The sequence below is a fragment of the Anabrus simplex genome, chromosome 6, assembly GCF_040414725.1.
Source record: "Anabrus simplex isolate iqAnaSimp1 chromosome 6, ASM4041472v1, whole genome shotgun sequence".
In the NCBI taxonomy this organism is placed as follows: Eukaryota; Metazoa; Arthropoda; class Insecta; order Orthoptera; family Tettigoniidae; genus Anabrus; species Anabrus simplex.
Window position 1 is genome coordinate 198,189,501 of NC_090270.1, and position 25,238 is coordinate 198,214,738.

Genomic DNA, 25,238 nt, shown 5'->3' on the forward strand with positions numbered 1-25,238 from the left:
GCTAATCACACTAACCACTACACCACAGAGGCGGACAGGTTAATTATTAATGTATTAAAAGCTCTTCTGTGGATGATTATTCGTCATTTTCTCGTGACTTTGTTGTCTGTAAATATTCAGTCGGGTATCGATAATGAATTAATGGCGCAAATTCCATAAAGGAAATTATTTTCGACAAAACACGCAATTTGCTTTACGTCGCACCGACACAGATAGGTCTCACGGCGACAATGGGACAGGAAAGGGCTAGGAGTGGGAAGGAAGCGGCCGTGGCCTTAAGTAAGGTACAGCCCCAGCATTTGCCTGGTGTGAAAATGGGAAACCACGGAAAATCATCTTCAGAGCTGCCGACAGTGGGATTTGAACCCACTATCTCCCGAATACTGAATACTGGTCGCACTTAATTGACTGCAGCTATCGAGCTCGGTTTCGACGAAACAAACATGGAATGTACGCGTAGTTGTTTACAATATTATCTCAGTGTACAATCCGCGTTAAAATGGACTTCAATTCGAATTGAGTAGGATACGATCCAAAATTTTGCCGTATAGACCTTGAGACTCAGTTCAGACGGATTCCCTGTTTCCATGGCGGCTTCAGTACTGATTCATGTTAACGCACTAAATAAATATACAACGTGGTGAAGCCCTTTCTTTGAAATGTACTCTCTACCTGTAGAATAAAAACACATCAGGAGGCAAATTCAGCAAAGGCGATAGAAAGGTTATTGTTAAACCGAAAGGGAATTAGCATTACTTTAATTTATAACCATTTAGAGAGGAAATTCAATACTGTGGCAATTTATTTAATTCATCAGCGATTCTGTAAGTGATTTTTTTTTTACACCGTCGAATTATAGTAGTGACTTTTCGATACTAATTTTAGCCGATAGCCTACTAATTTTAGTTTCGAAGTGACCTACTTCTATGCACTAGTGAGTTGAATTTATGATTATAAGCGCTCTTGCTTAAAATTCGAAATATTCAAGACAGAGACTTTTAATGTTTTAACCGAGCAAGTTGGCTACACGACCCTAACCGCAATGTCAAGTCGCTCAGTGAAATTATTATTATTATTAATAATAATAATAATAATAATAATAATAATAATAATAATAATAATAATAATAATAATATGACCTCCTCTATGGTGTAGTGGTTAGTGTGATTAGCTGCAATCCCCGAAGGCCGGGCTTCGATTCCCGCCTCTGCCACGAAATTTGAAAAAAGTGGTACGAGGGCTGGAACGGGTTCACTCAGCCTCGGGCGGTCAACTGAGTAGAGGTGGGTTCGATTCCCACCTCAGCCATCCTTGAAGTGGTTTTCCGTGGTTTCCCACTTCTCCTCCAGGCAAATGCCGGGATGGTCCCTAATTTAGGGCCACGGCCGCTTCCTTCCCTCTTCCTTGTCTATCCCTTCCAGTCTTCCCTTCCAGCCGCAAGGCCCCTGTACAGCATAGCAGATGAGGCCGCCTGGGTGAGGCACTGGTCATCCTCCCCAGTTGTATCCCCCGATCCAGAGTCTGAAGCTCCAGGACACTGCCCTTGAGGCGGTAGAGGTGGGATCTCTCGCCGAGTCCGAGGGGAAAACCAACCCTGGAGGGTAAACAGTTTAAGGAGAAGAAGAAGAAGAAGAATACTTCAGTAAGAGAGGGCCGTGAGCCCTATCTTCGCCACAAATATAAATAAATAAATAAATAAATAAATAAATAAATAAATAAATAAATAAATAAATAAATAAATAAATAAATAAGAATTCATGCTATGTGCATGTTAAGTCTTCAGCCCGGAGTTTGGCTGGATCCTCATGTTACACCAAGGAAGGACATGTAGTTATAAGGGAACAGCTGATGGCGGGGCTATACTGAGGCCTACTAGGTAAAATGAGGAAAAAGGTAGTTTGCCATTGCTTTTCTCACCGAGTGTTACTATAGCACGACCGTCTCTATGAGTAGAATATATGTATCTATATATGTATAAAATAAGAGTTTTGTCTGTACATTGACAGAATTAAAAGAAAGGACGGTATTTAGTATCGGTCGTGTCCACAGTAACAAGGAAATAATTTTCTGTAATTTCTGTCTGTCTGTCTGTCTGTCTGTCTGTCTGTCTGTCTGTCTGTCTGTCTGTCTGTCTGTCTGTCTGTATGTATGTATGTACGCGCATCACGAGGAAACGGTTGAAGAGAATCTGATTAAAAATCGGTATGTAAAGTCGTAGAATAAGTCGCTACAATCTAGGCCATAAATAATTTTATTCACGCTGAGTGAAATGGTAGTTTAAGGGAAAGCATAAAATTTAATTCTCAAATGTTTATGTTATTAGTGGTCCTATCGATAAATAGTACATAACTATAAAGTTATATATTAAATTTCCAATAATTTATGTCTTATACATTTTTACTGTGCCGGATATGATAACAGAGATGTTCATGAATTTCGATTTTTGTTGCAAAGTAATGTAGTCAAGTCGGCCTACCATCATAATGAAAGCCCCCAATTTAATTGTGACTGACAGTAGGCAAGAGGGCCTGCCATTACACTGAAAATTCCCTAACGCAGTCTTCATATGAGAAAAGACGTATGGTGACTCCCCGTCGCGTTTCTGGGGTAACGTTAAGAGCTATGCAATTTAATACAATCTTACAACGTGTACACTACTTACACTCAACGCCGAGCAACGAAAATATAGGTAAACAGAATTTAATGGAAATTGGTATGTGAAGTCGGGAAATAAGGAACTACAGTTTACGCTATAAATAATTTTATCCACCCTGGTTGAAATGGCAATTTAGGAGAAAGCGCCTAAAATTTAATTTTTAATTACCTATGACATTTGGTCCTATTGAAAAGTACTACCGTTATATATATGTCATAGAGAATACAGTTTCCCATCATTTATGTCTTATTCTGTTTGACCGTACCGACTACGATAATATTGTTTTTGGTGGTGGTGATAATTGTTTTAAGAGGGAGTACAATTAGGCAACCATCTTCTATATTACACTAATCAGAGAAAAAGGAATGGAAGGGGCCAACCACTTTACTTTAGATGCCCTAATATCACAGAGTCAAAAGACAACTAAATGTTAAGGCCTATAATGTAGAAAGCTCATAAAACTGATCAGCAATAACATTACATTGGCCATTGTTTGTTCTGATATGCTCTGTGTCATCTCCTGCCACTCATCTCCGATAGATGGGATTATAGCTGCGTACCGAGTATAACAGCCTGGCTGAATATTGGTGGGAAGTAACTGGGGAGTTAGACAACTCTCTTCTTTCGCATGCCATTCCTCTGGTTCATAAATTTGCTGAAAACTACTGGTACGTGGCACATTGTTTCATCACAGTATTCCAGCTATTCGATTCCTACTCTGAGGCACTGATTGGAATGAGCAGTGTGCACACTTAACGGAAGAATTGCAGGGGAGTGTTCACGGCTGTTTGCGGCCTGGTAATTACAGCTCTGGAACTCTGGACTGTTAGATCGGCAGTGTAGTACTGTTCGTTAAAACTGAGAAAATGTGCGGTTTTTCATTTGATCGAGTATTTCATATCATAGCATTCCTTTTAATATCGTCCTTCCTACTGACGTCATTGTAATGACCTATGTTAACTTCAGTTGGGAAAATCACAAAGACAGTCTTTCTGAGAATGTAAAAAGGCAGGTGGAGAGCGAGTGTCTGCCTTTATAATGAAAAATGCCAAACTCTATTCTGACTGGCAGTAGTCAAGTCGGTCTACCATCATAATGAAAACCCCCAACTTAATTTTGACTGACAGTAGGCAAGAGGGCCTGCCATTACACTGAAAATTCCCTAACGCAGTATTCATATGAGAAAAGACGTATGGTGAGTCCCCGTCGCGTTTCTGGGGTAACGTTAAGAGCTATGCAATTTAATACAAGCTTACTCACAACATGTATACTACCTAACCTAGAATTCTGTATACAGTCTAGAATTCCGTAGCGAAGTACGGGTACATCAACTAGTCTTATATAACATCCAGACGCACTAGTCGTACTTCGAATGTCATCAGTCATCACTCAGCAGCACCCACACCACAGCAGCTTCCGTGCTGTCACAGACATAAAGAAGACTGAAACATCGGTGAAAGCTATATTTCCTCCGGCCAAATGACGAGAGACAAATGCAAGAATACTGCATCTATCAAGAAATTCTTAGGGCCGATTGCAGAAACGGTATTTAGACGATGTCTACGGTTAAACAATGCCTAAGCATGGCTGCCGCATTGCAGAGACGTTATTTATCACTTAGACACTGTCTAAAACCGATGTTCAACCGGTCATGTTTAAACACTGCCGAGAGTACTGTTTAACCTCAAATGAGAGGAGTGAATCACAATTAGAGGTTATGTACCATAAAATATGTCATTTGTATGATCATGTTGAAACGGTTCCGGAAAGAAAGGTTAGTCCGACGGCCTCTCTGTGGGTCGCCCGCTGCTAAATCGCAGCAATTCGTTTGACATGCACGGGGACATAACAATAAAATAAGATTTCGCTTTACGAGAGACTTGTTTCTTGAGACTGACAAAGTGACAGTCCGGTAACTGTCAACTTGAATACAATTCTTGGCAACCGATATATTTTATTATGTATATGAGGTAATTTCCATAGAATTATAGGTCTTTTCGACTACATACATATCAGAATTATGTGTCCCGATCGTCTGAGGGCTGTCACATATATCAATCAGGAGAGATTAACTTATATTTATATATTTATATATATCATCGGCAACTATCAGATAGGAAAAGGCAAGTGGTGGTGATTATCGTTTAAAGAGGACTGAGGAAGAAGAGCCGTGGCCATAATAACAGCCCTAGTATTTGCCTGGTGTAAAAATAGGGAAACTACGGAAAACAATCTTCACGGCTGCCGATGATGCGTTTCGAACCTACGATCTCCAGAATGCAAGCTACATCTATATGGCCCGTACAACACACTCTGTTACACATTACTATTGCTTCATCTTCCCTTCGTCGAAGCTACCGTATTTATGGTAGATTACACTCACTGTAACAACGCTATAATGAAAGCTACACTTCCCCGTACGGTGCCGTGTCGCTTTAGTGTCGATAATATGATGAGATTTTATTTCCACCGAAAGCGATACTCTTATCTGTGGGCAAGTCATGCTCAGCCATATTTGAGTGATGTGTATGGACACAAACAGCTGACTGGCGTTCGGCGCGCGCACCGGCGAATTTCATTGGTTGCGACAAGCAAAGAGTTGCTTGAAAGATACTTCTGTATCCATTTTCAAACCAAAATTGAAACTTTAAGGGATGTCTAGTTAAACATCGACTGAACATTGTTTATGCAATGGAAGATCGTGAACGATTTAGGCGTTGGTTAGGTAGACGATGTCTAAGGCTTAAAACTAGTCATCGTTTCTGCAATCGGCCCTTACAGTTTAAGAATCTATGCAGCGAGCAGAATATTGTATCGTTGTAAATGAGAGTATTGTTATAAGGAGACTTCAGCGCGATTTTGATCCAGGCTCGTCAGTCTGTAAATTGGTGTACTGAAAGTGCCGTAATGCTACACCACTCTCATAAACATGTAATCCTTAATGTAGTGTGACTAAGACAGCAGATAATACCGAAGAGGTGGTATATACAAGATATTCTTCACAGTGAGACAGAAGTGCAAGTGATGTACTGTATCTTCTACGTGTCACGACATTTTTGAACTCACTTTTGCGGTGTTATCTATCTTCTGAGAGTACAGCAGCTATGCTGGAAGTAGGACACAGACGCCTTACTAATTTAAACTGTTCTTGCTGGCAAACATACTAATGTAACGTATTTAAAGTCTGGGAAATACTTCACAAAGCCTAATTATTAACGATAGCTCCATGAAGGTTTTCTGGGATAAATATAATTAGACCTGAGTTAAATCATATTTAAATTCTTCTTGTAACACTTGTTTGGTATACCTTAAGTATTATTTATTATGAATAACTAACAGCAAGAGTTAATACACTAACTAAGCAAATGTCATGGGATAGCGGAGCACTGATGCGCAGGTGTGTTGTCTGTGCATCACACGTCCCCTGTGCCAGCGGCGGTTGTATAGGAGACCTTGTGAGCAGTGGCTGTGCATGTGACAGGTGTAACATGGAACGTCGTCATGAGCTGACACCGTTGGAACGGGGTATGGTGGTCGGTGCCCGACGGATGGGAAGTGCGATTTCGGAAGTGGTGCAGGTATTCGGCTTCACACGATCAACCGTGTCCAGGGTGTATCGTGAATAGTTGAATGCGGGTGTCACCGCCCACAACAGACGAATGACCAGCCGTCCAGCCACCCTCCATGACCGTGACCGGCGATATCTGAGACGGATTGTCAATAGTGACAGACGGGCAACCGTGCAACAAATCATGGCTCAATTCAACACAGGTCGTGCTAGACACGTCTCCCAGTGAACAATCCGTAGGAACATGGGTTCTATGGGGTATGGGAGCCGGCGCCGCACACGGGAGCCACTGTTAACCCAACATCATCGGGCACAACGACGCGTATTTGTCGCCAGTCACCAGGGATAGACACTGGAACAATGGCGTGACGTGATATGGTCGGACGAATCACGACTTCAACTGCACCATGCCGATGGGAGACACCGTGTATGGTGCAGACCACATGAAGCGATGGATCCCGCCTGCTTCGAAGGTGTGGTCTAGGGCGCTGGTGTCTCTGTTATGGTCTGGGGTGCATTTTCCTGGTATGGAATGGGCCCCCTAGTTGTTCTGGAAGAGACTTTGAATGGTACGCGGTATGTTGAGCTGCTCGGAGACCATCTCCACCCATTTTTGGCCTTCCAGCGCCCAGACGGTTCTGCGGTGTTTCAAGATGATAACGCGCCGCCACATCGCTCCCACGTCGCCCGGGAATGGTCCAGCTGCGTCCAGAGGACTACCAGAGACTTGTCACCTCACTTCCACGACGTCTCACTGCAGTTCGCAGGGCCAGAGGAGGCCCCAGACGTTATTAGGTGACTGTCCCATGACACTTGCTAAGTCGGTGTATATATAAGTTGCTTTACGTCGCACCAACACAGATAGGTCTTATGGCGACGATGGGACAGGAAAGGGTGAGGAGCGGAAAGGAAGCGTCCGTGGCCTTTATTAAGGATGATGATGCTTCCTGTTTAATGGGGCCTAACATCTAACTCATCGGCCACAGCCTTTATTACAGTACAGCCACAGCATTCACCTGGTGTGAAAATGGGAAACAACGGAAAACCATCTTCAGGGCTGCCGACAGTGGAGTTGGAACCCACTATCTCCCGAATACTGGATACTGGCTGGACTTATGCGACTGCAGCTATCGAGCTTGGTAATAATTATTACACTGCCTGACAACAACAAAAAAGTTAAGCACCCTGAAGGAGTGGTTGAAAGTGAATGAAAGTACATATGTTAAAAGGCCATGCGACTTTCTTGAACAGATCTCCACCCATGAAAGAGACAAGGCCGTTGGCAGTTACAGGTGGAATGTTGGCGTCAGGTTAGTAGGGTGTCGCCCCCCCCCCCCCCCCGCCCCCACACACACACACACACTGGCCGCAATGCATGCCCTTATGCGGTTCGGAATAGTGTCAAACAGGCTTTAGATCCTCTTCTGAGGTAAGTTCGTCCGCAGTTGTTGCAGCTGTCCCTCCAGATCCCGCAGGTTGGTACTGGGACGGAGTCCCCTTCCAATGTCGTCCCACACGTGTTCAGTGATGGAGAGATCTGGGCATCTTGGTAGCCACGGGAGGACCTCAACATGATCTAGGCAGTCCATTTTTTTAAAAGTGATATTTGTTCATGGAGTCGCTCTCTGCAGATCTTTTGCCACTACTTTCACTATATGATATGAACCTGCGTATAAGTGTAGAGTGTTGAATGTGAGGAAAGGAACGTTAAGGACGACACAAACACCCAGTCTCCAGGCCAGAGATATTAATTATTTACTATTAAAAACTCCTGACCCGGCCGGGAATCGAACTCGGGGCCGCGGGGCGACAGATGGACGCGTTGCTGTGAAATATATGAATAATGCCGAGTAGGATATAGGATATAATACGAGGAAATCACCAGCCATGAACTCCTTGTGCTACATAATGTTTATTCTCAGAGACCTTTACGGTAAACACTCAAAGTAGTATACCCTGGATTATCCACAACACGTTGTCAAAGATGCGACAGACGTGGGATGCCAGTCGCCTCACCATGTGTGAATTTTGCATTTTCATGTTTCACAGTGTTGGCAATGTCCTCTCGTGTCCTAAACCGCCTCCCACACAGTGGTTCTTACACTTTGGGGATGCGTACAGAGTCAGATCGGGTGTTCCAGTACTTCCCACGTTGTTCTTGCCTCGTCACATCCATTCTGCATTGAGCCTGACTCACTACTGCAGTTCCATTGCCCTGTAAGTGGGTAACTGTCCAACTCATCGCCTTCTTGGGATGTGCCCATGAACTACGAGTGTCATGCTTTCCATAATTTCTGACCATTATATGGTAGCACCGTGCCCCAGCCCTTGTGAAATTAGTTTTTTTGTACACACGAATTTGTGGCTCATAATTCTCTTTTATCTCGGATGAGGTCTACAAATCCCGCCCCATTGTTTTTGACGATTCGTAATGGATAATAGCCCAGAAGGTAAGTCGAACACGTTTTGAAAGTATTATAACAAAATATATCCTTTTCAAACACATGTGAATTTTAACCTCTTCCGCGTAACCACGATATTCTCACAAACTGTTGGCTACAAAATTTTCTTTGTGAAGCACCGCTTTAAAAAAAAGTCCTAATGAGTTTGAAGGTACTTAAACGGAATCAGAAAGAATTAACTGCCCACATTTTCCCAATTTTGTTTTATCGCCATTTCACTGCGGTAGTGCGTAACAGGCAGTTTTCGGAAATGTGCCCTTAACCTAATATCGCCAAGCGGATTAAACAACAATGTATTGCATTCTTACAACTCAGGATTACTACAAGAAACTATTGGAAACATACAAAAGTGGGCTAATGTTATAGGTTCCAAACATTCAAGGACTAAAACCTAATTTATGTTGTTCTCTAAAAGCAAACCTGTAGTTACTGACCCAACGCTTCAACTTCAGGGTGTAGCACCATCTGCCAATACCCTGACTTCAGGTCCAGAGTTGAAAACTGTTGGGCTCAGGATAAGGTATCCACGTATCTATTCGAAGTGACGGAAAATAGACCTTCTTGGTGACGTCATTCAGCTTTCGATAATCGGCGCAGAATTGAAGATTGCCGTTGCTCTTTACCAGCACTACAGGGAATGACCATGGACTGTTGGATTCTTCGATTAACCCATGCTACTTCATGCCGCACAGCATCTGGTTAGTCTCTGTCTTCTTAGCCAAAAGTACACGGTGGGGTGATTGACGGATAGGAATCACGTCGTCGGTGTTAATGCGATGGAACATCATGTCGGTTCTCCCGTAGTTCTGGAACTCCGTAATCATCCCTTTGAGCTCCTGGAACGGTCAGCCTCTAGATGCCATCTGGCGTCAGATATCACCCTGTGGAGGTTGTCGTTCGCTTACCTAGTTTCAGGTGCCTAGTTTCCTCATCGCCTATGGGTACCACGCAATCGACTAGTTCACACGTTCCGAGCTCGGCCCGCTACGTCGCATTCGGACTTCGTACCGGCACGCATTTCCGTGCTAGTACGCCCGGTCTGGACAGGTAAAGTTCACGTTCAGTTTGGGTTCCACTACTCCTCTTTCCTCATATAGGGGCCTCTACAGTTGTGCCGTCACCACCACCACCACAGTACGGAATGGTATTACTTCCTCGTTGGGTAGCATTATCCACGCTATTCGGGGGCGTGTTCCCGGACATTGGAGCATAATTTCTTTACGATCCGGCCATAGCACACGTTGTACCACGTCAACGGTCGCTTCGTAAGCCCGAAGCGTGTCGAGTCTCAAGATAACTTCATCGGTGATGTTCGTGACAAAGAACCAAATCCGTAGATTTCTCCACCCCAACGTCAAGTTCAGTCCTGCCTCATTCAGGACAGGGGTGATAATTATCTTCTGAAGGCGTCCGTAGCACGTCAGGACAGTTCGGCTCCATCTCTTTCTGACTTTTCGTGATGTCGGGTCTAGCGACGGTGAGTGCCTCCCCCGTGTCTGTCGTGTTGCGGTACAGCCTATCTCCGAGCCACCGTTCGCGATTAGCCTGTCATCTTCTTTGTGACTACATGCATCGCGAAGCGAGAGAATGGTAATAATGGTGCCGAAAAGCCCCTATTCTTGTCGATCCCTACTCGTTTCCTTGGGTGGAGGCTGCCTCCTGGCGGCAGTCCTTCTTCAGACGACCATTCTCATCGCATTACCAGCAGACGGTTCCTCAGGAGCCTGGCTTCCCGGCGGCGGTGAGTGTCACTCCGATGGTGGTGAGAGGACCTCCGGGTTCTCTCCGCTCGTGCCCTCGACGATGGCGTCGATAATTCTGTCATTTTCGCAACTTCCATTGTCAGGGCGATGGTTTCCACCAAGCTTTAGGCGTTGGTGGATCTCGGCGTATAAAGCCCGTCGACGAAAGTGTATGCAATCTTCCGCTGAAAGTATTCTGGAGGCAAGCCTCTTGAATCCTTATGGGCCATATGTTCTACCTCCATGGTGAATTCCTGCAGCGATTAGCCCGCACGCTGCTCCCTTTTCTTCTGATGGATTTGATAGGCGGCTGCCAGCTGCTGGCCACCGTAGCGTCCCTCGAGCTCTCTCACAATCTCTCGTAAACAGTGCTCGGCCGGACGTTGTGTATAATCTCCGTCGCTAGTCCATATGGCCCTGCGACGAACTATCGGCGTTCTTCACGGGCGTCCAGCTATTATGGTTTGCCACGGTCTCGAACTGGGCCCGGAACGTCACCCAAGATGTATTCCCGTCGAAAGGGGGGGGGGGAGGTTAACTTTGGCGACGCTGGTACCATTGTCATCGCTGGTAGGCCTTGGTCCGGTTTCTAGGGCCGTCCTTTTATACTGTAGATCACTCACCTCTTACTTCAAGTCTCGATCACCGGAATCAATATGAGTTATCGAATCTTGCCTCAAGTTTCAAACACTGGATTCTACAATCTGAGGTATTGCCTTAAACTGTTTATCGGCCGCTCCATTCATCTCTTATCTCTAGTCTCCAACACTGGACTAATTAATATGAGGTACTGCCTTGAACTGTTTATTGACTATTTCACTTACGTCCTACATAATACTATTTTTAGTATTACTTTAAGGGTATACATATCCTACTCTAATTTGTACTGTTCACTCTTAAATTTCGTTCAACTCGGCTTTGAATTTTGTCCATCTACCTTAAGTTTGACTTACGGTAAGACCCTTTAAGCTCTACATTCTATTCGTCCTGGCTAGCTTTAAATTCCACCGTAAGTTCGTCCTGACTAGCTTTAAACTCTACATTCTATTCGTCCTGGCTAGCTTTAAATTCCACCGTAAGTTCGTCCTGACTAGCATTAAACTCTACCTTATATTCGTCCTACCTAGCTTTAAACTGTACCTTAAGTTTGACCTAACGCGCTTTAATCTCTACATTCAGTTCTTCCTGGCTAGCTTTAAACTCTACATTCTATTCGTCCTGGCTAGCTTTAAATTCCACCATAAGTTCGTCCTGACTAGCTTTAAACTCTACATTCTATTCGTCCTGGCTAGCTTTAAACTCCACCGTAAGTTCTTCCTGGCTAGCTTTAAACTCCACCGTAAGTTCATCCGGCTACCTCTTTTAAACTATCGCTACTGTGCACGGAGTTTATCTAGGAGGGCCTGGAAGCCAGACTCCATCTTGCCGGTTACTATAAAAACATGTCCTAGCACTGAAACATGCTAACGATTACTTATACGACATTCCATTTTATCCAGCACGTTCTTAAAAAATATGGTTAAAATTACACACAAGAATTGGCACAAGCTATACTGTACATTCCTGGCCTGCGCCACTCATGCCTAGCCCCAGACTGTACTGAAGAGCGCCTTTGCTGAAATACATTCCTGGATATGCAGATGGAACTGATGACAGACTTACGAGAGGTTTGTCCTTGATGTCCAGCTTGAAGGGACTGATAAAGGCGGTGGAAGAGGAAGGAAACGTAGCTGATGAAGGTGGTGCCAAAAGAGTACCGTATACAATTGTACTGTTTGAAATATTAAAGGTCTATTCACACATATCCGTGACGTGTCAGTGTCATACGTGACGTCTCAGTGATGGCTATCCACGCCTATCAGTATTGTTTCAGTCTCAGTTCGGTGATTGCCGAGATGTCAAAGTTTACGGATGTGGAATTGGTGGCTATTGCTATAATTCTAGGTGATGAGGAACAGCGTCAGTTAAAAAAATGGAAGTGGGTACATGAGGCATAGCAGAATAGAGAACGTGATGGCGAATTCGCTGCCCTATCACTCCAGTGGTCGCGCGAAGAAAAGTCACGTCAATTGTCGCGCGCATCACAATTGTGATCCGTACATTCTTTGTGATATAAGGCTATTCTATGATATTTATTCAACGAATATGATTATGCATTCTGAAAAGAACTTTATTTTCTGTACAATATATTATTATGAATGCATTTATAAGAAATACCTGAAAAATTACTGGACTTTCTGATTTGTCTCACTTACTCCCTTCCATAAGAATTTTGAGGTACCCAACTGTCTGGTTCATTCAGCCATCGATTTACATTCTCATAGTCATCCATTTTACCAATAATTAATATAAACTCATAAAATGGAGTAGATATATGCACATGAACTGAGATTAGACACCGTAATAAGAAAGCAAAGAAAGCCAAAAAATGTCACGTTAGTGGTCGCACGGATCACAGTTGTGATACACAAGAATAAATTGCTTTATGACGCAACAACCATCATTCAAGGTTAGCAGACTACTGCGTTATCAGAGAAGGTATGGGGCGCGAGGAAGGTACACAGATGCTCAAGGTCAACAGTCATACCAAAAAACAAGAGCAGAAAAATCTAAACTGCTCGATCACTATTGTGATCCACGCGACCACTGGAGTGATAAAGAACTAATTGATGATCAAACTAAATATTTTGAATTTTTCAGAATGTCTGAAAATTGTTTTAACATATTGCCGAGTAAACTGGAAGTTCATTTAAAATGACAAGACACCCGCTGGAGAAAGGCAATAACACCGAGGGAACGGTTAGCAGTTTGTCTGAGGTAAGTGAATAATACAGTACAAATACAATGAAACAAATATTTACTTAACCACACACATTGTCGCTCATTTTACATTCACTAGCGCGTACAAACTTCACAGCAGAACACGACCGTGAAACAGCAAAAATATCATTGGCGACAATACTCAATATCACGGAATGGATACTGCACTGATACTGACGCAAAAAATACGGCACTGCGCCGGACAAGTGTGGACACGACAGTCAGATTCAAAGGAACGATATGAATCATCACTGACACTGATGCAATTTTACGGAACTGACACGTCACGGTACTGACACGTCACGGATATGTGTGAATAGACCTTAAGAAATCTGAAACTAGACTACAGGGACAGAAGAATACTCTATCAACTTTTCAAGAACAGGACAGCATTAATTGGCAAGGGAAGAGTGGAAGCAAGAATTGGGAAGGGAGTAAGACAGGGATGTGGACTATCGCCACTTTTATTTAACATCTACATCGAAGAAGAGATCCTCCGTGGCTCAGACGGCAGCGCGTCGGCCTCTCACCGCTGGATACTGTGGTTCAAATCCCGGTCATTCCATGTGAGATTTGTGCTGGACAAAGCAAAGGTGGGACAGGTTTTTCTCCGGGTACTCCGGTTTTCCCTGTCATGTTTCATTCCAGCAACACTCTCCATTCTCATTTCGTAGCATCTATCATTCATTAATATACAGTATCACTTTGGGAGTGGCGACCCCATCGTAATAATGATGCAAGATATAGCAGATATAATGGATTCTGGAGGTCAAATGGACTGTATCGCGATTGACCTGTCTAAAGCATTTGATAGGGTGGATCATGGAGACTACTGGCAAAAATGTGTGCAATTGGACTAGACAAAAGAGTGGCTGAATGGGTTGCTATATTTCTAGAAAATAGATCTCGGAGAATTAGAGTAGGTGAAGCTTTATCTGACCCTGTAATAATTAAGAGGGGAATTCCTCAAGACAGTATTATCGGACCTTTATGTTTCCTTATATATATAAATGATATGAGTAAAGGAGTGGAATCGGAGGTAAGGCTTTTTGCGGATGATGTTATTCTGTATAGAGTAATAAATAATTTACAAGATTCTGAGCAACTGCAACGTGACCTCGATAATGATGTGATATGGACAGCAGGCAGTGGTATGTTGATAAACGGGGTTAAAAGTCAGGTTGTGAGTTTTACAAATAGGAAAAGTCTTCTCAGTTTTAATTACTGAGTTGATGGGGTGAATGTTCCTGTTGGGGATCATTGTAAGTATCTAGGTGTTAATATAAGGAAAGATCTTCACTGGGGTAACCACATAAATGGGATTGTAAATAAAGGGTACAGATCTCAGCACATGGTTATGAGGCTGTTTAGGGGTTGTAGTAAGGATGTAAAGGAGAGGGCATATAAGTCTCTGGTAAGACCCCAACTAGAGTATGGTTCCAGTGTATGGGACCCTCACCAGGATTACCTGATTCAAGAATTGGAAAAAATCCAGAGAAAAGCAGCTCGATTTGTTCTGGGCGATTTCCGACAAAAGAGTAGCGTTACAAAAATGTTGCAAAGTTTGGGTTGGGATGAATTGAGAGAAAGAAGAAGAGCTGCTCGACTAAGTGGTATGTTCCGAGCTGTCAACGGAGAGATGGCGAGGAATGACATTAGTAGACGAACAAGTTTGAGTGGCGTTTATAAAAGTAGGAAAGATCACAATATGAAGATAAAGTTGGAATTCAAGAGGACAACCTGGGACAAATATTCATTTATAGGAAGGGGAGTTAGGGATTGGAATAACTTACCAAGGGAGACGTTTAATAAAGTTCCAATTTCTTTGAAATCATTTAGGAAAAGGCTAGGAAAACAACAGACAGGAAATCTGCCACCTGGGCGACTGCCCTAAATGCAGATCAGTATTGATTATTGATATTGATTTGAAACTATTGGCTAAAGAAAGAAGACGCTTGGAAGACTTGCACGTCACCCACCAACCTAACGGTTGAGGCGAAGAGGAAGAAGAAGAAGAAGAAGAAGAAGAAGAGGAAGAAGAAGAAGAAGAAGATGAGGAGAAGAAGAAGACAATTGGGGATGTACATACTTGAAACGCCACTGAAAGACGTGGAGCAATAAGAAAAATCCCTAACCGTATGGGTTACTTCTACAGAGAATGTGTGACACGGCGGGGAGGAGAGCAGTCGGCAAGCAAGCAGATGTAGGCCTACTGGAAATTCAGATGCAAGGTTAAAAAGTGGTTCAACTTTTCTACTTATTGCAGGAATCCTTTGCAGTTAACTTTGTTTATACAGGCTATTGAAATTGCAGTGCTTTGTGAGTAGTTTGTATGTACTTTCATGATGTTATTTTATTTGACAGTGTCTACTGTATGAAACACACATAATATCTGAATAAATTTATTCTATTAGCTTGCATTACTAGAGGCATAGTCCGGCTCCATGGCGAAATTCTTAGCGTGCTGGCCTTTGGTCACAGGGGTCGCGGGTTGACAGGGTCAGGAATTTTAACCATCATTGGTTAATTTTGCTGGCATGGGAGCTGCGTGTATGTGTTGTCTTCTTCTTCATCATCATCATCATCATCATCATCATCATCATCATCATCATCATCATCACGACACGCAGGTCGCCTACGGTAGTCAAATCAAAAGACTTGCAACTGGTGAGACGAACATGCCCTCAGACACTTCCGGCACTAAAAGCCACACGACATTTCATTTCTTTAGAGGCACATTTTTTTTTCGCATTAATTTATGTTCCATTTCACGAAAAGGGATCAATTTTTCGCGTTATTTCGCGAAATAGGACTGACCTCTTCGCTTTAACCCTTTCCTAAAGTTATTCAGAAAAAGTTTAATTCGTGAGATTTGTGAATTATTTATGTGAAAGGTAGATAAATAAAGAGAAGCAATACTGATAATCATTCATTATTCCTTGAGTAATCTTAATTAGAACTATAATATAGCTCTAATCAAGATTACATAATAAATTATCCTTTCACTCTACATGGCCGTAGATTTCACCCTATATGGCCATACCGTTAAGGGATTTTACAGAATATTAATACGAAGAGATGCTTGCACCGAAACGAGAAATCGTTATTCTGTCTTCTGTTTCCATTCACACCCGTGATATTGGAGTACAATTTCAAGATCGTTATTTTCCATTAATTTCGCTGCATTTTCGCACCCATCGCAAAATAAGTAAATTTCGCTTTAAACTGGCCTTGTCGCTTTCATTCGCGAAAACAATATCACTCATTTCTTAATCAGAATCATTATATTATAGTTATATTACCGATATTTTTCAAAAATGCTATTTGTTCGGGGCGTCGACCCATAGAGACCTTTTGCCCCTACTTGCACCATATGATATGAACCTGCGTGTAATTGGAATTGCGGAAGTGTAGAGTGTTGAGCGTGAGGAAAGGAACGTTAAGGACGGCACATACACCAAGTCCTGAGGCCAGTGATATTAATCATTTACAATTAAAAACCCTGGCCCAGCCAGGAATCGAACCCGGGGCCGCCGGGTGACAGGCGGACGCGTTGCCTCCTACTACGCGGGGCCGGAAAAGCAGAATCATACGATTCGTTAAGATATTTCAAGATCACTTCAAAATATTGTTTGTCGCGTTTATCGTTAATGTGAAAAATTCATGGCTCTAAGTAATACCTTCCACTTCTCCAAAATCCCCTTGTGGGTGGGGGCGGTACAATACACCCATGCTTTTTGTAAGTGGTGACTAAAAGGGAGACCTTTGAAGCACAGGTTGTCGACCATGGTTTCCCTAGCTGAGTTTGGCATTGGTTCCGCTTTCTTGTGTCAGGCTTCTCACTTTCATTTTGCTATACGGCCTCCTTTGTTCAACTCTTGTTCTCTTCCGACCCCGACGGTGTTAGGTTTGTGAGGCCTCTTTCATTTTCACGCCCTTCACTGCTCTTCTCTTTGACTGATACGTTCATTGTTCGAAGTGTTGCACCTCTTCCATTTTTCTTCTGAGAAGTGTTAATAGAAGATGGCTGCCCAGTCGTACTTCATCATAAAACAATAATCACCACCATCATTACAACTTTGACTTTGCTTCTCAAAGAAAGACAAATCACTCCAACAATGTCCGACTCGTTGGCTAAATGGTCAGCGTACTGGTCTTCGGTTCAGAGGGACCCGGGTTCGATTCCCCGCCGTTCGGGGATTTTAACCTTAATTGATTAATTCCAATGGCTCGAGGGCTAGGTGTAGGGCACTCATCTTCACAGACATGCTAATAGGTCGTCTACGAAAGAAAGACCAGCACCAGGCCTCTCCGGAGGCCATACGCCATTATTATTATTACTGCAACAATTACCTGTCAAGTCTCTCAACTCTACCTCTCAAGTCTTTTAATGGATCTCACACATTATGTTCGCCGGCACCGAACAAGTGGTTGCGGGTCACGTAGCTATCAGCTTCTATTCGGGAGATGGTGGATTCGAATCCCACTGTCGTCAGTCCTGAAGATGGTTTTCCGTGGTTTCCCCATTTTCACACCAATCAAATGCTGGGACTGTATCTCAGTTAACGCCACGGTCGCTTCCTTCCCATCATCGCAATAAGACCTACTACATTTGCGTCGCCGGGCTGAGTGGCTCAGACGGTTGAGGCGCTGGCCTTCTGACTGCAACTTGGCAGGTTCGATCCTGGCTCAGTCCGGTGATATTTGAAGGTAAAAAATTAATGTCGTATGGCTTTTAGTGCCGGGATATCCCAGAACGGGTTCGGCTCGCCAGGTGCAGGTCTTTCTATTTGATTCCTGCAGGCGACCTGCGCGTCATGATGAGGATTAAATGATGATGAAGACAACACAAACACCCAGCCCCGTGTCATTGGAATTAACCAATTAAGGTTAAAATCCCCGACCCGGCCGGGAATCGAACCCGGGACCCTCTGAACCGAAGGCCAGTACGCTGACCGTTCAGCCAACGAGTCGGACGTATTTGAAGGTGCTGGCACGTAAAAGAACTCTTGCGGGACAAAATTCCGACACCTCGGCACTTTGAAGATGGCTAATGTGAGAATAGAACCCCCTCTACTCAGCTGACTTCCCGAGGCTGAGTTGACCCAGTTCCAGCCCTCGTACCACTTTTCAAATTTCTTGGCAGACCCGGGATTCGAACCCGGCCCTCCGGGGGTAGCAGCCAATCACACTAACCACCACACCACAGAGGCGGACCTGTTACAAACTTTTATTTTATTATTATTTTTCTGTTTTTGCTGGTGGTTTAACGTCGCTCTAACACATCGAAGGTTTTCGGCGACGGAAAGAAGAGAAATGGCCAGGATGGGAAGGTAGTAACGATGTCCTTAATTACTGCACAGCCCCAGCATTTGCATGGTGTGAAAATGGGGAAACCAAGGATAGCATTTCAGTGTTGCCAACGGTGGTATTCGATCCCACCATCTCCCAAATGAATACCTACTTATAGTCTTCGGCACCAATACAAATAGGATGGACATTAAACTGATGAGCACAATTGAATTTTGTACAATTGAATGATTCAGTTTTACAAGTTAGGCTATAGGTTATTCAGAATCTGAAAGTCACTATTCTATACTCTCTGTCTCTAATGATGCCCCCATTCCCAGAGAGAGAGAGAGAGAGAGAGAGACATATATTAATAACCATAGTTTCTTGCATCTTATTTATGTTGAGCATAAAACAGGCTTTGAACTCGCAGTGTACGCCGTGTAAAACAAAACACAAACCGTAACCTACTTTCGCTGTAGCATGTGGGAAGTTCCTCTCCCTCTGAGTGATCTTTATCCATCAACGTCTCGTTCCAGAGTATTTACTGTCATTGTGCGGAAAGTTCTCCAACTGTGGTCCGATTATGGCATAAACTAGCCTCAATAGCCATGAGTATTCACACACAAATAGGGTAGGGACTATGACATCTGAAATTTATTGCGGAATGTTTGAAACGAGTCACTAACCTAGGTAAAGGGACAGAGAAGGAAGTCTGTCATATCCGCTGCTGAAGCTGGTGGACCTGGAGCTTCCGGATTTGGGGCCGGTATAGTCCCCAACAAATAATAATAGACTAGCTTGGATTTCATTTTAAAATGAACACCAGAAGCGGCAACAATCGAAAACAACAACACAGCTAAAGCACAAGCTCTACGGTCCTCAGGCAGCCCAAACAAACACGGCCGCTTCCTTCCTTCCCTCTTCCTTCTCTATCCCTTCCAATTTCCCCATCCCTCCACAAGGCCCCTGTTCAGCATAGCAGGTGAGGCCGCTTGGGCGAGGTACTGGTCCACCAATCCAGCTGTATGCCCCGACTCAAAGTCTCACGTTCCAGGACAGCGCCCATGAGGCCGTAGAGGTCGGATCCCTCGCTGAGTCCGAGGGAAAAACCAACCCTGGAGGGTAAACGGATTGAGAAAGAAAAAAGAAAAAAGAAAGAAAGAGAGAAAGAAGGAAAGAAAGAAAGAAAGAAAGATTATAACGGCGAGTTGGCCGTGCAGTTAGGGACGCGCAGCTGCTAGCTTGCACCCGGGAGATAGTAGGTTCGAATCTCACTGTCGGCAGCCCTGAAAGTGGTTTTCCGTTGTTTCCCATTTTCACACCATGCAACTGTTGGGATTGTACCTTGATTAAGGCCACGGTCGCTTCCTTCCAACTCCTAGGCCTTTTCTATCCCATCGTCGCTATAAAACCTATCTATGTCGGTGCGTCGTGAAGCCACTTAATGGAAGGTTTGGTTGCAGCTTTCTTTTTGGTACCTTGACCTTGTCTGTTCGCCCAGTAATCCTTAAGTTTCTTGCTGAACTCTATTTTGCTTTCCTCGGACCATTTCCTGGTCACGTCGTGGTTACCTTCTGGAAGGGATGTTAAGAAGGAGTTGGTTTTGATAGTTGAACGGTAGTTACTTCTGGTAATTATGATGACACTTTTAATATTAAGTTCTGCCTGAGCCTTCTCTACCTGGTGTATCCAGAGCGATCCAAGTGGCTTTACCCTTGCTGGCTACTTTTAAGATCTTTCAGGACAGCCTGTAGGAATCCATTCTATACAGGTGTCCGTAGAAAGCCAGCCGTTTTCTTCTGATGGTATCTGTGAGGGTTTCTTGGTATTGGTAGAGTTCACGGTTCGGTTTAATAATTAATTAAACAATTATTTATTTAATTTATTTATTTATTTATTTATTTATTTATTTATTTATTTATTTATTTATTTATTTATTTATTTATTTATTTATTTATTTATTTATTTATTTATTTATTGTCTTTCTTATCTGGCGCAGCTTAGGCTATGAAGCCTGCTGTTATGCCAAACCATATTAAATAACACCGTCATACAACTTATAAAATATTATACATATAATCATTAGTGAAAACACCCTTCTTTCTCAATATCACTAAAATAAATGATCTTTACTGTGTTATATTCCTTAGAGTTGAATTTTTTCCGTGGTTTCCCATTTTCTCACCAGGCAAATGCAGGGGCTGTACCTTAACTAAGGCCACGGCCGCTTCCTTCCCATTCCTAGGCCTTTTCTGTCCCATCATCGCCATATGACATATCTGTGTCGGTGCGACGTAAAAAAAAAAAAAGTTGAATTTTCTTTTTATTATAAATTAATTCCGCTTTTATATGGGTTTTTAGTATAGTGCCACATTAGTCATTCTCTTTTAAATAGCCTCGGATTGCTTATGTCTCTAATTTATTTCAGCTGGGAATGAGTAGCAGGTGTAAATACGAGTTATTATATATGTGCTGCTGTTTCTCCTCTAACCGCACCCCACTAAGGAGTGACAGATTCCCTATCTGTTCTTTACCTGGTCTTTCCTTAAACGATTACTTCCTATAAACGAATATTTGCACCGATTTGTCCTCTTCAGTTCCAACTTTATCTTCATATTGTGATATTTCCTATTTAAAAAAAAAACACTTAAAATTATTCTACTTCTGATATCATTCCACGCCATCTCTCTACTGACAGCTCGAAACATAACAGTCGAGCATCTCGTCTCTTTCCTCCCAATCCTTCCTAGCCCAAATTTATTAATGTTACTCTTTTGTCGGAAATGAGCCAGAAACAATCGAGCTTCTTTTTTTCGGATTTTTTGTCCAGTTCTCGAATCAAGCAGTCCTGGTGAGGGTCCCATACACTTGCACCATACTCTATTTGGGGTAGGCCTATTACCAGATACGTATATACCCTCTCCTTTACATACTTACTTACAACCCCTAAATATCCTAATAAAAATGTGTAGAGGTCTGTACCTTTTATTTAGAACCCTATTTATGTGATTACCCCAATGGCGATCTTTTCCTATAGACCAGGGCCTCTCAAACGCCCAAAATCTCACGCGTGCAATTCGAGGCGCAAGAGCTCCGTGCACTGTGCATCGCTCCCGCTCGGCACGGCTCGTACCAACGCTTCGTCTCTGGGCTACTCGGCTAAGCTCGGCTCAACTCGTATCAATTCGGCTCGGATTTGGAGCGCTACGCAGCAAGTGAAATGAAATGTCGTATGGCTTTTAGTGCCGGGATATCCCAGGACGGGTTCGGCTCGCCAGGTGCAGGTCTTTCTATTTGACTCCCGTAGGCGACCTGCGCGTCATGATGAGGATGAAACGATGATGAAGACAACACATACACCCAGCCCCCGTGCCATTGGAATTAACCAATTAAGGTTAAAATCCTCGACCCGCCGGGAATCGAACCCGGGACCCTTTGAACCGAAGGCCAGTACGCTGACCGTTCAGCCAACGAGTCGGACACGCAGCAAGTGAGGAAGAGGGAAACAGGGGGAGCGAGCGAGACAGGCGTGGCTAAAGAGAGAGACAGCGCTATTGCTCGAAATCGAGGAGTGGGGGTCTGCACTCTGGTCAACCAAGCGAAGTCGTCTTTTGCACCGTGCACAGTGCATGCACCAAGCGCATGCACCCTGAGAGGCCCTCCTATAGACTATAAATGCCTACGTACTTAGAATGATCCCCATAAGGAACTTTTATTCCACCAACGCACTAATTAAAACTGAGAGGACTTTTCCTATTAGTGAAATACACAACCTGACTTTTAACTCCGTTTATCATCACACCATTGCCTGGTGTCGATCTCACCACATTGTCGAGGTCTTTTTGCAGTTGATGGCATTGAGGGAACTCTACCAGAAGGCGAGAAATATTTAAAGTGTATTTTGCTTGTTTGCAGAAACCTTGAAAAGGAAAATAGCGTGGTATTTACTTCGTTCAGTAATCTTAGTACTAACAAGTTGGGATGACTTCTTTAGAAATGTCTTTCAACGTGAGTGTAATATTAAGTAGAAGTTTCTAAATAGGAATGAGTTGAAAAATAGTGGTCAATTTTAGAAAATAAGGAATGTTTGAGCTACTGTTGATATATAGCTGCTTGGAATCCAAACTGTAGAACGTGATCTTTCATTTCGAGAAACCCACACGCATTGGTCGGCATGGTGGGAAGCCATTGATAATACCACCACTGGCTATCATGTCCTTGTATATTTTCAGTCATAAACCTGAATCCTGCAATGGGTGCCACATCCTTTTCACTAGAATGGCCTCATATTTTCTTTTATTGTGGAAGTTTCGCTTCACTCTTTGAACCCAAACCAAACCAAACCAAACCAAACCCCATGGCGCAACAGCCCTGAAGGGCCATGGCGTACCAAACGACCACTGCTCAACCCGAAAGCCTGCAGAATACGAGGTGTTGGTTGGTCAGCACGACAGATCCTCTCGGCCGTTATTCTTGGCTTTCTAGACCGGGGCCGCCATCTCACCGTCAGATAGCTCCTCAATTGTAATCACGTAGGCTGAGCGGACCTCTAACCACCCTTCAGATTCAGGTAAAAATCCCTGACCTGGCCGGGAATCGAACCCGGGGCCTCCGGGTAAGAGGGAGGCACGCTACCCCTACACCGCGTTCTCCCTTTGAGTGAGGGTGAAATATCCTGCCTGTCGTAAGAGGTGACTAAAACGGGTAACTCTTAGGGGCTATCATTCTAGGAGCCTGGGTTGGTGACCATGTGGCCCCTAGCTGAGTCTGGCATCGCTTTCACTTACTTGTGCCAGGCTCTTCATTGTCACGGTCCAGAGGTAAGTGAACCTGCCTCTTACCGGGATGCCCTGGCTTTGATTCCCGCCCAGATCAGGAATTTTTATCTAGGTCCGAGGACTGGTTCGCGGTGTATTCAGTCTACGTGAGAGCAATGAACAAACTATCTGATCTAGAAATGTAGAAAGAAGAACGACCAAGAGGATTCATTACGCTGACCACGCGTCACCTCGTAGAGCAAGGCCCAAAAGAGCTGTAGAACAATAAGATTTTTTGTTCCTCATGTTTATCTTTCTTGGTCTCTTCCTATTAATCAATCAATCAATCAATCAATCAATCAATCAATCAATCAATCAATCAATCAATCAATCAATCAATCAATCAATCAATCAATCAATCAATCAATACTGATCTGCATTTAGGGCAGTCGCCCAGGTGGCAGATTCCCTATCTGTTGTTTTCCCAGCCTTTTCTTAAATGATTTGGTTTAGCGAAGCTTAGGAAGTCTTTCTGTTTCACGCCTCTCGTGGCCCTTTCTTTTCTTTTGCCGACACCAAAGAGTAGTAGATCTTCCTTTCTGATTAGCGTTGAGAAGATGGTTGCCTACTGTACTTCCTCCTAGAACAATTAACACCAGAAGTTTCTCAGGCTAGTGCGTAGGAAGCCGAGGTGCAGTGGGGTTCATAGTTGCCCATGATTCGCCGAAAACGGAAACTGTGTTCGGCATTCTCAGGGATCCACTGCCTCACTAGACCTCGGCCCACAAGCCCAGGAAACTTTTACTATAGTCTATTATTATTATTATTATTATTATTATTATTATTATTATTATTATTATTATTATTATTATTATTATTATTATTATTGAACTGAGGATGCTTAGGCGTTGGAAAGCCTGTTTTAGGCAATCTAAATGGGAAATAGGAACATTGAAACTCGAGCTAAAATTGGCGCTGTCAAAATGCGTGTAAACTTATTAACTTCTTCATACCGCCGTAAGGCAGTCGCGGGTGCAAAGAGTGAAGCACATATGGACATGGCCCTGTTTTTCGTCAACATCTCCTTCCTGACACCAATCTTGAGTTGGAAAAAACACAAATACCTCGTTTCCGAGTCAGGGGAGTTGTCCAGATGCAGTTATAATCACCGACCCAGCCGGAAATCGAACTGAAGGCCTTGACACTCACCAATTACCGAAGAAGCCGGGCTTAGTTTTAAATATGGAACTACCTAAAATGTAAATGTAAAATGTAAATGATCTCCTGAACGATGTTAAATAAGTGTTTTGTTTTATTTTGAAGTGGCCCGGCTCCGTGACTGAATGGTCAGCGTAGTGACCTTCGATTTAGAGAGCCCCGGGTTCGATTCCCAGCCGAGCCTAGGATTTAAGCCGCGTTTGGTTAATTCTTCTAGCTCGGGGGCCGGACGTTTTTGATCGTCTTAATACACAGCATTTGGTAGCAGTTAATAAGAGGCAGCTCGTCTGGAGCAGATGCCTTTTGCAGCCGCTTCATTTAAATACCGAAGGTGAAGATAGTTCCTCCAGATTATCTGCTGCAGGGACATCCCGCCTTCAAAACCGTTGACCATCTTCCCCTATAACCCTGGAAAGGGGCCCTCACAGGGTGTCTCCAGCCGAGCCAGACATGTTACTCCTCCACCACTCACCCTATCTTCTGGCTTGTGACAAGCATTGCCTGGTTCCCAAACACCGGGCCCAGGTTGATGAAAATTACCTGGTGAATATGCGAAACCAGGGAAAATGATATTCAAGGCTGCCGAGGGTGGTGTTAGAACCCAGCATCACCCAAATGTAAGTAAACCGAGCTCAGTAGCTGCAGTCGCTTAAGTGCGGCCAGTATCCAGTATTCGGGAGACAGTAGGTTCGAACCCCACTGTCGGCAGCCCTGAAGATGGTT